Source organism: Lactuca serriola, chromosome 5 (assembly GCF_051521515.1).
Source record: "Lactuca serriola cultivar US96UC23 chromosome 5, Lser_US96UC23_V15, whole genome shotgun sequence".
In the NCBI taxonomy this organism is placed as follows: domain Eukaryota; kingdom Viridiplantae; phylum Streptophyta; class Magnoliopsida; order Asterales; family Asteraceae; genus Lactuca; species Lactuca serriola.
Window position 1 is genome coordinate 356,851,671 of NC_136412.1, and position 14,053 is coordinate 356,865,723.

The 14,053-nt window shown below is 30.8% G+C and overlaps 1 long non-coding RNA gene across 1 annotated transcript; it reads right to left on the bottom strand.

The window, feature by feature from the left end:
• Positions 1–6,559: 6,559 nt before the first annotated feature.
• Positions 6,560–7,862, bottom strand: LOC145052191 (uncharacterized). The gene is made up of 2 exons (XR_013684011.1): positions 7,385–7,862; positions 6,560–6,707 (listed from the first exon to the last, which is right to left on the bottom strand). It is a non-coding gene; the product is annotated as an uncharacterized LOC145052191 (long non-coding RNA).
• Between the last annotated feature and the right edge of the window lie 6,191 nt (positions 7,863–14,053).

A 14,053-nucleotide genomic window follows, 5' to 3' on the forward strand; every position in this document is an offset into this window, starting at 1 on the left:
CATTAAAATTAGAATAATAAAAAAGTTTAAAGTATCAAAAAAATCGAATTAATCTTATTCTTGATAAATATTTATTTTGAATAAAATAGCATCTCTTGTTGTGGAATATTACAATTGTATTGTATAAATAGTAGTAGTTTTATATATATTGCATTATTAATTCTTAATATTATATTAGTTTATAAAAAAATATATAGTGAGAATAAATAAAATGTTATCAGGAGCATATTTAATTTAACCAACTAATTATATTATACAATAAATAGTGAACTTATATATTTATTTAACCTTGCGCTTGTATTATTTATACTCTTCTTCATTTAAAATACCTCATATGCTGTTAAATTTTATGATTTTTTACATTGAAAGAATTCATATCATTATGGTCATAAAAATCATTAATCGTGAATATTATTAAAATTCTACTATATATCAAACACATTTTACATCTATATATTCGAGGACTTACAAAAATGCTTCAAATGGTGCTACAATCAATTCGACGTACAACAATGTATTGAACTACTTCAACAAATCTGTGTGTGATATATATTGTGTCTGATGTTCGGATAGCGGTATCCACAATCCTTATATATATATATATATATATATATATATATATATATATATATATATATATATATATATATATGTGTGTGTGTGTGTGTGTGTGTGTGTGTGTGTGTGTGTGTGTGTGGGGGGGGGGGGGGGGGGGGGTTCAATAGAAGACAATTATTAATTAAGGAACTAAGGAACCAAGGAACCAATTCAAAGCGTCGAAATTTAAATCGATCAACGAAAAAGAAAGGGTTGTAGACTTTTACAATGGATTCACATTCACTGGATTATAAAAAAACTCATTTTTTAGGCCATGTTTTTTATCGAAAAAAAAAACGAATATACCATTGTTCATGTTTTTCATCCTCTTTTCATAGAGATCCATATTAATTTATAAAAAATGAACTTTTTTTTTTCAAAAAAACCCACTTGATTTTCTTTGTTTTTTGAAAAGTTAAAGTCTATTTTTATCGAAAAAAATTAATGAATATATCAAAACTCATATTTTTTTGGTACTCTTTAAACATTGATGTTAAAAAAATCGAAATTTCAGTTTAGAATCACATTGTAAATTTGATCAGATTCACATTGTGGATATTCATGTTTTTTTGGTACTCGTTAAATTTAGATTCGTATTGATGTAAAAAAATAAAAATAAAAATTTCAGTTCAGATTCACATTGTGAATTTGCTCAGACTCACATTGTGAATCTGCTCACACTCGCTTGGTGAATCTGCTCAAATTCACAGTGTGAAGAATAGTAAGTCAGATTCACATTGTGAATTCTGAAAACTAAATTATATACGCTTTAGATTCACAATGTGAATAAATTCATTTGTTGATTTTACAAAACTAATTTATAAGTAATCAAAACATTAAAATATTATAAAATTACATGGAAATATAATTTGATTCGTATGTAACATTCATTAAATTAATTTGTAAATGAGCAAAAAATTGAAATAATAAGTCAGATTCACATAGATTCACATTGTGAATACTAAAATTGAAATGTTTATAGTTTAAACTCACAATGTAAATCTAAATTGAGCAAAGTTTTTTTCATCGATGTTGATGCCTATCAATGTTGATATATGACGGAAAATGGTGAACATCAGTATATTCAATTTATTTTTCGATAAAAAAACATGCCCTGAAAAATTTAAAAGAAAAAAAGAGATGAGTTGTTTGGAATAATCGGATATATGTGCATTTAACGTACAAACATCTATTCCCTTAGCCGTTAATCATTATTATTTTTAATGTTTACGATTGGTTCTTTTGTTTCTTGTTAATAATTGTTCTCTATTGAAACTCACCATATATATATATATATATATATATATATATATATATATATATATATATATATATATATATATATATATATAGGTTGATTTGATACCATGCTAATTTTGTAAGACATATGGACGCAATCCTAGCCACTCATCTTGGAGATCAAGAAAAATAAAAAAATATATATAAATTGCAAAATAAAAGAAAAATCCAAATTTTTTTTTTAAATATTATTTTGTTATTTAATTTATCAATTTTTTTTAAAAAGAAATCACCGTTTTTTTCTTCGAATTATGAGTAAAATATTCTAATAAAATATTACATTGTACATAATCAAATCAAATTTTTAGAATTTTAGAATATTATAATATTCTATTAAAATTGATAGATATGCTAATATATATTCTAATATTCTACTTGAATTGATAGATTTGTTAGAATATTCTAATATTCTATTAGAATGTTTTGAATATTTATAGTTTAATATTATAGTAGAATATTCTAAAATTTTAAAAATTCGATTTGAATATTTAGAGAATAATATTCTGTTAGAATATTTCACGTATATTTTGAAAAAAACAGTCCTTTATTTTTATTTATTATTTATTTTTTGGCTAAAATAAATGACGAAAATAATATTTAAAATTTTTTTTCGAAAATTTTTATGTATTTTGTATTTTAAAAATATTTTTTTTATCTAGTAAATGAATGGTTAAAATTTCATCCCATGTCTCATAAAATATGATAGTCTCATATATATATATATATATATATATATATATATATATATATATATATATATATATATATATATATATATATATATATATATATATATATATATATATATATGGTGAGGTTCAATAGAGAACCATAATTAACCAAGGAACCAAAGAACAATTTTTTTTGCAACTTTTAGAACTTATTTTTTATCAAAAAAGAAAAACTAAAAATACAAAAATTCATAACTTTTTATCCTTTTTCCAATGATATAAAATTCGATTTTTTTTACGTCAAATTCACAATGTGAATCTTCGAAATTCACAGCATGAATCTGGATTCACACGGTGAATCCGAAAAATATTTTTCACATTCACAATGTTAATATATGAATTTAGATATTTTTAGATTTTTTTTTCAATAAAAAATAAGCTCTAGAAATTGAAAAAAAGATTTGGTTCGTTGAAGAACCCATAATTATAGTTCTCTATTGAACTTTTATATATATATATATATATATATATATATATATATATATATATATATATATATATATATATATATATATATATATATATATATTACATCAGCATATACAGGAGTCACAGGCGTCCAAAATGCGTCTAAACATTGTCGCTACCAAAATTATTAAATTATTAGATATTTAAATTAACATGTTAACTATATCTTTAAATAATTATGTGATAATGTTTTTAAAGTTTTTGATCATTTAACACATTTTGTTTATGATACAGGCTAAACACAAATGGGTAGGTCAGATTATCTTAAAAACATTATTATTTCATAATTTTATAAATATGTACGGTATCGTATTAAATATAGTTATAAAAGTTATATCATAATAATAACATATTAATTTTATTACAAGTTAAAAAAAAAGCTAATAATCTAGATGTTTACTTACCATCAAATGCAGGACTATCAAACGAGGCAAATGTTATAAATATATATAACAAGATTAATATTGTAAACAAAATAAACAATTATCGCAATGATAGCTCACACGTAAAACAAGTATCACGATTAAAAGAATTAAAGTAAAGTATTTTCGTGATGGATTTCGTTTAGTTGACATACATTATTTTATGTTTGTTTCTTGAATAAAATTCAATTTATATTAATTTAATATTCTATATTAATGAAAGTTCAGTTGTTTTCGTTATCTATTTCAAATTTCGACATGACAATTCTGCCAACTAGGAGTTTCTGTTTTCCAATAGCTTTGTTATAACGTCTCTATAGTTTTCAAGAAATAAAAGAAGTGATATAGATATTATCATTATGATTTATGATCCTTTTATGATTTCTTTTTACGGCAAAGCATTCTAGAATAAAGTAAAAGGCTGACTTGCCACATGTATGACACATTACACACATAATAAAACTAATTAATGAAAATGGTGTTTTAAAAAATCCAAAATGCATAGTTTAATATGAAAGTTGAATGAATTGATATGTCTAAATGACATTTAATAATTCAATTGCGAATTAAAAATAAAAAATCATACGGTTCATTAATTTTTCTTAAGAAAATCTTCTATAGAAATTCAAAGATTTTATAGGTAAAATAATTTTTTTTTTAAGATATGTCACTAAAAAATTTCAACATAAAATTTAGCTAAATTAAAAAAGTTAGGTGGGTCATTCCACCTAACTTACTTACATTAAAATTCCAATGGTTATTGAACTTTTCAAATGGAAAAATAAAACCTTTGAACTATTAAATATATATTCTATTAATGTAGAGTTGTACAGTAAGTAAAATATAATGTGTAAATCTATTAAACTTTAAAAAGTTTAATGCTTCCATATTTTTGTAAACGATTTATATATTAAACTAACAACTTAGACATTTCTTATATAACTTAATGATTATATCAAAAGATGCAGATAATACCCACTGCATCTATTATAATTAATTGGCATTTCTTATACGTAAAATGAGAATAATGTTGTAAACTAGATAAATAACTGTCACAACGTTTTAGCGCACGAAAAACAAGTAATACGATTAGAAATATATAAGATAGGCTTCTTTTAATTTGAGTATTATATTCACTTTTTATTTATTGGACGAACTTTTATTTAGGTGCCAAAATATTCTATATTAATAAATATTCGATTGTTAGATAGAAATTTACATATTACATGTTATAATTTGTTTTTTTGTCTAAATTTTGGTGTTTTTAACAACCTTGTTATTGACTCATTTCCACCCCTCTTGTTATTGACTCCTTTCCATCCCTCTCAACTCTAGTACCACATAAATGTCACATCATATTTTATTTTCTCTCTCATTTCATGTCATATAAACAATTGAAAATGTAACCCATTCATTCCAAACCTTTTAGTACAAATATGAATGCATGACGTACAAGTGGTGAAGAAAAAAAAAGTAGGCACCAACTTGGAGAACCCTCATCGTCTTAATTTTGGGCTGTACCAAGAAAGTTGGGACGGTGGAACCGTAGGTACTGGCATTACCAATGGCAACCTCAAAGTCATCCCACTCCATTATGTCAATCCTTAAAACTACTTTCATATGGGAAATAATTATGTCAATCCTTAAAACTACTTTCATATGGGAAATAAAGTAGTCAAAGAAATATATATTTTTTTCTCATATAATGACACCTAGACATTTAGGTCCCGTTTGATACGCATCTTTTCAGGTCCAAACAGATTTTTCTGGCTGAATGAATCGGAAAGACTGTTTGATTTGCATAAAAGGAGTCTTTCCCGATAAGATATGTCTTTTCCAGAAAGCCCCAAAATCATATCTTTTTGGCTGAATGGGCTGGAAAGACAATTATACACCAAACCCCGTCTCTTTCTTTCTTTATTGGATTATTAATTTTTTAAATAACTTTTTTTAAATTTATTTTTTTTATTGAATTATTACTTTTTTTCATCATTCAGCACATTCAATCAGATGTACAATCAAACAACATGGTTTCTTTCCTAGTTAGAAAACTTTCTCAGACAACACTTTACCAGGCAACACTTTCCCAGACAGAAACTATCAAAACGAGACCTTACTCACATGGTAAGATAATTTTATTTAATGGAAATAAATAATATATATCTTATATCTTATATTTTATATCTTATATAAAGCATATTAGTCATGTCTTGAATTTTAAGAGGTACAAGATACAAAGTTTTTTGTACAAATCAATTATGCATAACAAAACCATTAATACTTGCCAAAACTTGAAAGAAATTAATTAAGGAAGGTTACTAAAAAATTAATTTGGAGCAAAATAACAATTTTAAGATATTAAATTCATCAATATAAGTTAATTTACATTTCTTAAACTAGATCTCGATAATAATTAATTTCCATCAAATGTATAAACATACAATATAAATATAAGTTCTAAACATAAATATTCTAATTAAAAGTGGTAATTTTTCTTATTATATAATAACTAATAACAAAATCTAATAATTATTTTCCCATAAGAAAACTATTCGTCCAAAAACCTATTTATCGATGCTGCTTTGCGCGAGCACACATCTAGTGTGTGTGTGTGTGTGTATATATATATATATATATATATATATATATATATATATATAGGCTCCACGGTGGACTGGGTCAAGAATTTAATCGGTTAGACGGAGATTAATCGGAGACCATTAATTATTAAAATAATTTTTAAAGAATTAATAAATATAACTATATAACATTAAATATAATGTTAATGAATATAACCATATAAATTCAATAAATTATTAAAAAATTTAATAAATAGAACATTATAACATAAAACTATAATTACAAAAAAGCCCCTTTGATCCTTAATACATCAAATCTAAATAAAGTCATTAACATGACTTATGTTATCCAATATGGTTGGTTAGTTCCAAAAACACTACAATATAGGAACATAACATGGTCTAGGGTTTCTTCTTTGTGGCAAATGACACCATTATGGGAACATCCATCTAGGGAGGGGTCTTCTTTAACTTAAATAATCATTATATTAGTAAAAAAAATAGCTTAACAGCTTCACAACTACAGACGTTTAAAATAGCAAACACAGTTTAACAACATAAGTTCCCAAATTCATGATAGTGAATCCCTAGTAGCAGCCTTGCATCATCCTCTGAAACACAACCAAACAAAAGAAATGGACTTTGTTTCATCAGGTCAACCAATCAGTACAGAAGAAAAGATCATATAAAAGTTCATTGCCAACCAAACCAAACAGAAGAAAAGAAGAAAGTGATTGGCAGCAATGGTGCGCCGTATTTCGTCTGGTCTTTCTTGTGTTGGTACGGTAGTCGGTTGGTGATGTACCATGGAGCAAGAGGCATAACTGTGTATGTTGTTGCAGCTGTCATCACCTATGGTGGAGTGCAAGTTTTTTTTGTTCTGTTATTTCATCAAACAGGTTGTCTGCATTATTATACCTACATATCTTTTTTTTTTCCTGAAATGGACTTTAAAAGTAGATTAACAACTTAACACTTTGTCTAATAACATTGTTTTGAACAAAATAAATAGTTAAATACTATGTATACACAAAACATAAACACCTAATTCATGCTATTGACACTTGACAGTTAACACCCATTACAGCATGGTGCATCAATAATGTTGGATAACTCATAATTTTGACCAATCGGAACATTGAAATTTGTATAAATCGAACTTTGAGACAAACAATTTTGACCAACAAGAACATTGACCACAAATCAAATATATCTTAATAGCAAACAGAGGAAGAAAAGTAGCATACTAGCAAAGAATAAGACCAAGACCAAGTCGAGAAGTACTAACCATCGTAGATGTCGATGAGTGTTGGCGGGATTCCGGAGAAGCAGACAAGGTCGGAGGAGAAGGAACCTTAACAGCTGAAGAGGGTGTCAGAGGGATTACGAAGAAGCAGCTTCATAGCGGAATGAAGACGGAGTGCTTCCACGATGAATAAGTCGGCGTTTTAGTTCATGCATCGTTATCTTTGAGTTGGGAGAGAGATTACACTGAAAAATTGAAAGAGAATGCGTTGAATGATGAGTCGGAAGAGCTGGTGTCAACGGGAGAAACTTTGTGAACCGGATTAGGGCAATGACTGATGACGAACCGAATTAGGGTAGTGATATGTGCTTTGAATACGAGAACCGTGTGCTTGGAAGGGGAATGCAACTTCTTGAACGGAGCTAGAGTCGACGTTGTGAATCTGTGAACGGAAAAAGAAGATGGGGCCGATTCCCTTCGTTCGTTCTTTCGTGGTTGAAGTCCAGAGAGCGAATGTCGATTTTTTGACTACATAGAATGAGAAATCGGAAGCGACCCTAGAAGCCATTGTTACATTTTGACGATTTTTCCCGTAAAAAGATTTTAAATTACATTGACTTGTGTTGACCGATAAGGGCGCCTAGACCCGTCTTTGACCGACTTTGACCACGTCCGATTATATAGTCCGATTTGCTATAAATGTCGATAGTAGAGGTCCGCCAAGCGCCTAGGCGCCGATTAATCGGCCGCCTAGGCCGATCTTTGCAACACTGATATATATATATATATATATATATATATATATATATATATATATATATATATTTATATTCTCGCATGAACCTACTTATATATATATATATATATATATATATATATATAGAAGTAGGTTCATGCGAGAATATAAATATCTTGCGAAAACGCGAAAACATATTTTATATTATGAAAATCAAACACATATACTATAAAAAAATAAATTTATTAGCAATAAATTAAAGATAGTAAGGTTATATTGGATGGTGTTATGATAATATATAGACAAAACTGCACAAATGGTCCCTGTGGTTTGCTGAAAATTGCAACTTTGGTCCAAAAATGTTTGGACTAGCACCAGAGGTCCAAACTTTTCATTTTGTTGCGAATTTGGTCCGATTTTGTTTGAACTTTTTTATAAAGATGATTTTGCCCCTGATCATTTAATATTTTAATTTTCTTTTATTACAACAATTAAAAAGAATTAAAAATAAAAGAAAAAAGAAAATACTATCTCCCTCTCTCTCTCTCTCTCCCTCTCTCTTTCTCTCTCTCGCCCATCTTCTTCTTCTTCCTCAAGAACGCTGAAGAATATCTTCCGCCACCACCACCATTCGACCGTCGTCCTCCACCACCATTGTTTGACCACCGCCCGCCACAACCACAATTTGTCATGTCCATCTCCACCTAAATGAAATCAGATGAACACACACACAAAATCAGATCAGATGAACACACACACACATAAAAATGATATCTGATGAGCAAACGCAGATCAACACAAACATCCATCGATTTTTCAACAGATACAACACAAACACACACACACATACAAATTAAACACACACACACAAACTCGAACAAGACAAACGAGAGATTAAAGACACACAAACACCACAACAGATCTGAATAGCTAGGGTTTCAAAAAAGTAGAAGGACATTAGTCGAGTTCAGCGCCAAACCTTCATCGGTGTAAGATCTGAGAAGGGTTCGTAAAGAGGTTATAGAGAGAGGCGATTTGAGAATCGAGATCGTCGGGATTGCTTCGAGCAAAGATGAAGTCGTTTTGGCATCAGAATCTTCCTTCTCTAACCTTCTGTCACCCCCAATAAAAAAACCCTAGACACACACAGGTAGAGTGCCAATCTCTGCAAATTTGGTCTCCGATTTGGCCCTCTCATCCTCGAGCGATTGTTGGAAGAGAACGACAGTAGACCACACGCCTCTGGTGTTGGTTTGAAATAGGAATAGGAATCGAAAACAAGGTTCGTTTGGGGGTCCCGATGAGGTGCCACGAGCAACAACAATAAAGAAGACGAGGTCGTCGGTGGGTTTTGCTCGACAGAAGAAGAAGAAGAAGAAGAAGAAGAAGAAGAAGAAGCGGGTGCGACGGTTGGTTCGAGAGAGAGGTATGAGAGGCGAGGCTAGAAGGGGATTTCCGGGGAATGTCGATCGATCACAAGGTTGTATAACCTCTAGTGCTTGTCTGCTTTGAAGAAGGAGAGAGAGAGAGAGAGAGAGAGAGAGAGAGAGAGAGTATCTTCTTTTTTTCTTTTCTTTTTAATTCTTTTTAATTATTTTAATAAAAGAAAATTAAAATATTAAATAATCAGGGACAAAATTGTCTTTATAAAAAAGTTCAAACAAAATCGGACCAAACTCGCAACAAAATGAAAAGTTTGGACCTCTGGTGCTAGTCCAAACTTTTTTGGACCAAAGTGGTAATTTTCAGCTAACCACAGGGACCATTCGTGCAGTTTTGTCTAATATATATTTAAAGACGGTTTTGATAATTATATTTTTTTTCACATCTTTAATCATTTTTAAATTCATGTTTTCATAATAAAAATATTAAAACATCATACTTTGCTAATATAAAATAATTTCTCATCTATCAACGATTATTATCATGTATTTCAAAGTTTGGATGAGTTATTTTCCAAAATATAATGTTGAGGTGACACAATATCATAGGTTTTTCGGGTTTTCGCAAATTATTTGCTTTTTTGCATGAACCCTCCCTTATATATATATATATATATATATATATATATATATATATATATATATATATATACACACACACACACGCACGCGTTTTGGATCATGTGATAAACAAAAATTACATGAGAGATCGTAATAAACAAACCATGTTTTTTGATGAATGAATGAATGAATAATTAGATGATACAAAAATAAGATGATTCACAAAATATCTCTAGAAAACGGTTCAAAGATTTTTTTTTTGAATTATTCTTTAAAATTATCCGAAAAAATAATCATCACTTGAGACACAAAAAAATGAATGATCGAGACGTATTTTCGGTCAATTTTTTCTTACTCATGTTATTTTTATATCATTTAATGATTTGTTTACTTATATTGCCAAAAAAAACATGTAAATCGACCATTTCTCATGTTTATCACAGAAATTTTGTTTTCACATGATTATATATATATATATATATATGTGTGTGTGTGTGTGTGTGTGTGAAACATCCGGTTTCGAGTCGTTTTGTTTTTCGGGGTTGTGGCCTGATCATTGGTTATCATAAGGCTTAGGGCCATGGAGAAGAATGGATTTGGCCCTCTTTTGGATGAAGGTGTTAAAGTCGAAAGTGATCCGAGTGTTCGATGGTGTTTTGGAGCCCAAGGGCATAATCGTAATTTGTTAGTTCGGGTCTTTATGAATTTTGGGTTTGGTTCGGGAAGTTGTAAGGCTAAGGTGAGTTGTTAGAAGTGTAGGGCTTCTCGTTACATTTACGTGGATATAAAGTTCGACCCTTAACCACCGTCTTGGAGTTCTTAAGCCTTTTTGAGGAATCTTGGAGTATTTTTGAGCATCTTGAAAAGATTGGAGCTTGTTGAAGAATCATCCTTTGGAGTGGGGCTTATGGATCCAGAAGTTTCTCATCTTTTGCAACCTACTGAAGGTAAAAAAGCCCTCATCTTGGCATATTTTTGGTTAGATATTGTTTGGGGTAGTTTGAGCTTACCCCAAGAGTTGGACATTAGATCTTGACGTTTTAGGTGTCCCAAAGGCATAAAAATGTGATCTTTATGGTGGTTTTGGCTCAATGCATGTATTAAGTCAAGTATTAAGCTCTTTTGAGCAATAGAGTCCCATTTAGTCATGCATGCACATAAAGTTGGCAACTTTATGTGATCAACCACCTTAGGGAAGTCAGATCTGAGTTTGGACCCAATTCATATCGGATTAAGTGCTTAATTGGAAAGTTGGTTTTTGGTTGGTGAGTACGTTGTGTGTACAAGCCTCCCAAGCAGTATCCTAAGCGTACCGGTTGATTACGCCCCACGTACTCAGCAAACTCGTGTCTTGTTGTGTTTTGGGCCTCGGTTTAGGCTGGGCTGTGTTGGGCCACCTGTATTTTTATTGTTGGGATATTTTACTTTGTTAGGCCTTCTTGGGTAAAGGTCTATGAAAGGAATTAGGCCCAATTTGGAAAAATGGGCCATATTTGGGCCTTAGATGTTATTCTTGGATTTTGGGCTTTTGGTCATCTAGTGGGCCTTGGCTTTGGGCCAAGCTTGAGGAAGGCTAAAAAGGTCTTTTACCCTAATTTGGACTCATAGTGTGAGTCAGTGGCTAGATGGTGATGGGTTGCCATTTTGGTATTTGATAACGCGTGGATTATAGCGGATCTGCAGTCAAATATTATTCGTGGAATCAACTATTGATGGGGTGTTGTCTTGATGTTGACGGTTCAGGGAGCTGTCAGCCAACAGCCAGGGATCGTCTGTAGGATTCGACAGTACGAGGTGAGTCTTTCTCACTGTACTTATGGGTCGAAGGCACCAATGCGACCCTTTGGATTGTTATCTGGTTTATCGTACGATCGAGTATTGTGGTGATTTATTAGATATGTATCCTGGTAGATAGGATGATGATATGCTTAGTGATGTGCTAGATCTGCCTGTTATCTGTTCTGGCTATATGTTTACCGATCGCATGTGTTGATGTAGTGTGGTTGGGTTGAGATTGTATTGCTTTGTGCTGCCAGTTAACAACCCCGATAATATTTATTTTGATATGTTATATGTATTATTATGTGTTATGTATATGTCAACATGGTTTGTGTGTGTGTGTGTGGTTGGGTTGAGGTGGTCATGAGTAGTGCTGAAGGCCAACAAACCCAGGGCGTCCCAGATAGACTGAAGGCCAGTAAGGCGTACCAGTCAGGTTGAAGGCCCAAAGAACGTTCCCGATAGGCTGAGGGCCCGGTGAGGCATACCAGTCATGCTGAAGGTTCTGTGAGCGTACCAGATAGACTATAGGCCGGTGGGGCGTTCCAGTCAGACTGAAGGCTCTGTAGGTGTACCAGATTGACTATAGGCCGGTGGGGCATTCCAGTCATGTTGAAGGCCTTGTATACATGATGTTTGTTGTATATGTTATATGTTGTGTGTTAGTACTTTGGGGGAAACTCAGCAATGTACTTTGGTGCGAAAATCAGCCATAACACTGTACTTTTCCATTGCACAACTGCGCTTTCACAAGGCAAATCATTACACGGGTCGTGTAATGCAATTTTATCAGTTTTACGATTTTTAATGTCCGATTTCTCCACTCTTTTTGGCCAACTTTACAAGGACTTCGAACAAATACTTCAAGAGGTCGATTGTGGAAGAGCTTATCCTTGATTAGCACTTTGTAAACACTATTTATTTGAATTTATAAGTTGTTTTAAGATTTAAACTAGTTAAATTTGTACTTCGAGTTAGTCATTTGCAACTAACTTTTCTTTCATTTCTGATCGCTGTATTCTGAAATACTTGTTGTTTGAATTGTTTTGTGATGTTAATCTAAGTTTATCTAGTAGTCTTTGATTTGATCCTTGTAATATGTTTGATTTGTAGTCTTTTCACTCGGTCAATGAAATTAGGGTACATATCATTCTTGTTATTCAAATTGTAAAATAATAAATTGTTTATGATTTGGAATAAGTAAAAAACACTTAGTTGGTTTCAAAGGAATCAAAATCAGTGTAGTCAAATACCGGATGCTTTTACATTTTCGAGCATGTGACGAGTATTGAACATTATTGGTAATAACTGCATGAAGCTTGAAGTCTTTTGGTGATTTAATTCAAGAACTTGTTTGGATTAGATCAACTAGATGAAGTTTTACCCGAAGATCATATTTTGAGTAAAATACTTTTGACAATTTTAGGATATTAGAGCATATTAACAATTTAATTATCAATCTAGATTAAACATGAATTGATGTCACATTACATCCAACAACATAGTATTTGAATAAAATTGGTAATAAAAAATGTCTTAATTTCTGAATTTTTGTCTTTATTTTGTTTAATTATGAATTTTCAATTAATGTTAACAAATACCCCCGTTTTAACAAGTGAATGTATCATGTGGAAGTATGACAAAATAGTTAGTCTTGTATCTTAGTGGTTCAACCATGTTTACTCTATACTATCTCTTAGCATACTGTAGCGGTGAATTGTTGTTATTTTTATCGCTTTCATTTGTTGGTTTGACACCCAAACACCTTTTCATATGTTTTATTCTTGGTTTCTCTTGGAAGACTTTAACAGGGCGGTAGTATACTCATAAGTGAAGGTCTTCGTGGTGGTGGTGGCGGTTGTGGAGGTGTGGGAAAAAGGAGGTGGTGGTGGTGCGTATTTATATTTGAATATTACATATTCCACCACGTCGGTATTCTAGAGCACATAAACGAAAATGAAAAATGTGTGCCCATAATATTCCTTATCGTGTTGTCAACGGTTTTTTCTTTCTCAAATGAACTTGTCTTCCTGTCCAAGACTTGTAATCGATGTCACGTTTTAACAAAATATCGTATTAAGTCATATATGTATATAAAAATAAATAATAACAGAAAAAATATATAAAATTATTAATTATATATAAAACTATCGCCTTAAGTTACATCTTACAAATGACGGTTCGTAAAATTTT